Below are 3,740 nucleotides of genomic sequence, written 5' to 3'. Positions count from 1 at the left end.
CCACCGCACCTGGTTTACGACACTCCCGGCTTTACGACATCACCTTCCTTACACCTAGAGGCGCTCGCTCTACGGCCGGAACCTTGTTGCTAGGGACCGGGCGGTTTGCGGCAATCGTGGGCACTGCTGAATTTGAATTGAGGGGCGAGGGAAAAGTTTTCCTCAGGTGTGGTGGGGTGAGGGAGGCGGGTGTTGGGAAACCGTGGGGATGTGGTCAGAAAGGCGACGGGCTGTCGGAGTTGGAAAGGTAAAGCTGGAGGCTTGGCGGCGTCCTGCCTCCACGCTGGCCACACCCGCCGCGCCTGCCCGGGGCAGGGAGATCTGGCTGATTCTTTCTGGACCCTGTGTCCTCGGAGCTGCCCCTCCGAGCGCCCAGAGGTCCCCGCCTGCCTGCTTCCTGGAGGCAGGGCTACCATCAGTCCCACGCCTCGCGTGTCCGCCCCGCGCACCCCGGGGCCAAGGAAAGGGATCGCAGTCTGGACTCCCCGGGGAGTTCCCTTGATGAGGGGAAGGGCAGGTTCAGGGACGGCTAGGACATGCGGCGCCCGGAGACAGGCTACCTGACCCGCGCAGCCCGGACTCCCTTCCCTTCCCTTCCAGGGACGCCCAGTTTCCCCCCAAGCGAACCGGGTTGGGAAGTGACTTCAGTGAGATTGAACTTCAGCTGGACTGAAAGAGAGGCTAGAAGTTCCGCTTGCCAGCAGCCTCGTTAGTAGAGCGGAATGAGTAATACCCACACGGTGCTTGTCTCACTTCCCCATCCGCACCCGGCCCTCACCTGCCGTCACCTCGGCCTCCCCCACCCGGTCCGCCCTCCCTGCCCTTCTCCTCGCGTAGATCCCTGGGATCCTGGGCGGCAGGACTCAGAGCTAAGCCGGTATCCACAGGCCATGAATTCCTTCCTAAATGAGCGGTCATCGCTGTGCAGGACCTTAAGGCAAGAAGCATCGGCTGACAGATGTGATCTCTGAACCTGACAGATTGCTGATTTTATCTTATTTTATCCTTGACTTGGTACAAGTTTGGGGATTTCTGAAAAGACCATGCAGATAACCACAAATATCAAGAAAGTCGTCTTCAGTATTCAGTAGAATTTACATTTAGGTTTCCTTCCTGCTTCCCACCTCCTTCGAATAAGGAAACGTCTTTGGGACCAACTTTATGGAATAAATGAGCTGTATTCCAAGTAATATAGTTATAAATTAACAATGTAGGAGTTATTGATAGAGAAATGGAGAAAACTGAAACATGACCAGAGTATTGGAAATAACGTAGTACACCACCTAGTACAGTGACACATAGTAGGTGCTCAATAAATTTATGCTTACAATTTTTGCTACATGATGGCAGGATTTTTTTATTAGTTTAAAATTATCTTTTAAACACCTTCCGGGATTTTAGAATATTCATTAATAATGTCTTCAAACCTTTCAACTGAAATAAATTTACAGCTGAAGTCTGGTGATTTAAAGTTAGAAAGTTTAATCTTGAATATAGATGAACATTTTCTCTCCCACATTTTCTTGGGCATTTTGAGAAGTAAATGCATTATTTATTGGTCCATGAAATGTGACTGTAAATATTCTTTGCTATACACTATGACTATATATCTGCATTCATCCGCAATACCAAAACTAGAATCATTAGTCTTAATGATCATTTTAAGTACAGGCAGTCCTCGCTGTCCTCGATACCGTGTTAACCGAAACTTGTGCATGTCAACACGGTGTCCTTTGCTTGGTTGTGTCAGCTCTTCCTCCCGTTTTAAGAGTTGTACAATGTTTTTCAGTCGCCTACTGAACCAGGTCATAGACTATGGAATTGCCCCCACAGAAAGGAAAAAAAAAACAAAAACTTTCCAACTCTAGCACACATTTTATCTACTCTTAAACTTAGGAAGTATTACAAATAGCATTTGCTCATGTTCTCTGGCCTATACCTCCCCTCTAAGCTTCCTTCAGTGTTCATTCTCACCTCATAAAGATGAAGTGAAGAGACAAACAGAAGTCATTTTCTTCCTTACTTTAGTGGTTTCTGGATTCGTTTGGGCCAGACTGTGTGGACAAGTACCTTTTCAGGCAACTTTTTTTTATTTCTATGTCCTCAACACCTAGTGGAGTATGTAGCCAATAGTAGATGCTTAATAAACATTTCTTAAGTTAATATTGTTGACCTTTTCTGACCCTGTTCTTGACAGTAAGATACATAATCTGCCTTCATCCCCCTAGTCCTTCGGAACAGCTGAAGTCATGGATGTGAAAGTGATCACTGTCATTAATATCCAGACTAAAATTGCTCTTGATTATAGTTTCTCCATAATCATTTTCCCTAAACGACGAACTCTGTTCACCTTATTTTTAAAATATGCACAGTGAATATTACTGGTAGCCCAAATCTTCTAACATAAAATTTCCATTTTGTAAAAGCTTCTGATACGTATGTATGTTATGAATTGAATGTTTGATTATTATACTTTAATGTTCTTGAAAATATTGATATCTGGACTGGAAATAAAACAGACAAAAGTAAATCTCAGAATAAATTACTGCTTTAAACATGATGCATGTGTGATGGTTGCTTCTTATCTCTTAAATATAAATAAAGAATAGGGGGAAAGTCTTTAGAATCAATTTATAAAAGAAGATTGTTAAAATTTAGGCTTATTCAAATCCAGTGGTAGGGGATACTAATATATGAGTTTAACATGTATCCCGCATTCTTGATTTTAATAATTGTAGTGCTGTCATACAGCATACATGCAATATATATGCCTATTTTTAATATGTCAATGAAATGTTAACACTCTGCTTCTACTGAGCACTGGGATTATGTATGCTGAAGGGAAGATATTCTAAAAATGAATTGCTATACTAACTTTTCCAAATTTACGGGGAAGATGTAAATGGATAGAATAGTTCCAATACTGAGTTTTTTCTATAAATTTTTCATAAACCCTTTGCACCTGCTATTTGCTTTTCATATATGAATCATGTATAAATTAGGATAAAATTTGACATAAAATTATCTTAAATTTAAAATGTAGAGATTTCATGGTGATCCACATGAAGCGTATCATTCCCACATACCTCTTCCAAAACACATTGAGAAATGCAATGTATAATTCTCTAGTCTTCATCGAAATTTAAAGTTGGTTAATTTCATGGAAGGATAGCATGTAAATGCAACTCTTGAATTCAATACCTAATTTTAATCTTAAGAGTTTTTGAAGGAAAAGAATTGATACATGTTATCCCTCAAAGTACAGAATTTAGAGGTCCCATAAAGCCGCTACTCAATTCTTGGCTCTGACCATGGCTCCTGACCTACAGTAATTCTGGATTTGTGGTTCACTGTGGAACAAAGAAGGGCAATGGTCATTTCACTGTTGCAGTCTCACCAAATTCTGCAATCATTGAGTCAGGAAGGAAACATGACTACAGGATGATGCAGAACCCACAGTTGGCCATAGGACCCATGCCAGCCCTTCGAATACAGCCTCCCAGGAGGTATCACAGGGACAAATGTTTTCTCCATACTTTTTGATTTTGTTACATACTTTACCACAAAATGGTTCTTACCCCTCTGGGGAATGAGGCTCCTATTTTTAATATAAGTCAATGAAATGTTAACACATGAAGTTTCTTAGGGGGTGATTTTTCAGGAACGTGTCTAATACAGAGATAGATGTAAGTATAAATATATGGAGAAAGAGATTTGCAGGATGTCGGTAAACATCCAAA

General features: G+C 41.8%; 1 protein-coding gene and 1 long non-coding RNA gene across 3 annotated transcripts in view; one reads left to right on the top strand and one right to left on the bottom strand.

The window, feature by feature from the left end:
• Positions 1-646, bottom strand: part of ZEB1 (zinc finger E-box binding homeobox 1) — a 188,280-nt gene extending 187,634 nt beyond the window's left edge. The window contains exons 1-2 of one of the 2 annotated variants that reach the window (XM_011952941.1): positions 561-646; positions 10-230 (exon numbers count right to left, since the gene is read on the bottom strand). The gene's annotated coding sequence lies outside the window, so the exon portion shown is untranslated. Of the gene's footprint in view, positions 1-9; positions 324-560 lie in introns of those variants that run through there. The other variant, XM_011952942.1, reaches the window with a different exon arrangement.
• Positions 48-1,327, top strand: LOC105519564. Its single transcript, XR_001002991.1, has 2 exons — positions 48-247; positions 601-1,327. It is a non-coding gene; the product is annotated as an uncharacterized LOC105519564 (long non-coding RNA).
• The last annotated feature ends 2,413 nt before the right edge of the window (positions 1,328-3,740 follow it).

This window comes from Colobus angolensis, unplaced genomic scaffold, assembly GCF_000951035.1.
Source record: "Colobus angolensis palliatus isolate OR3802 unplaced genomic scaffold, Cang.pa_1.0 Scaffold352, whole genome shotgun sequence".
Classification (NCBI taxonomy): domain Eukaryota; kingdom Metazoa; phylum Chordata; class Mammalia; order Primates; family Cercopithecidae; genus Colobus; species Colobus angolensis.
The sequence above is the reverse complement of the archived record's forward strand: the minus strand, read 5'-3'. Positions and strand labels throughout refer to the sequence as shown.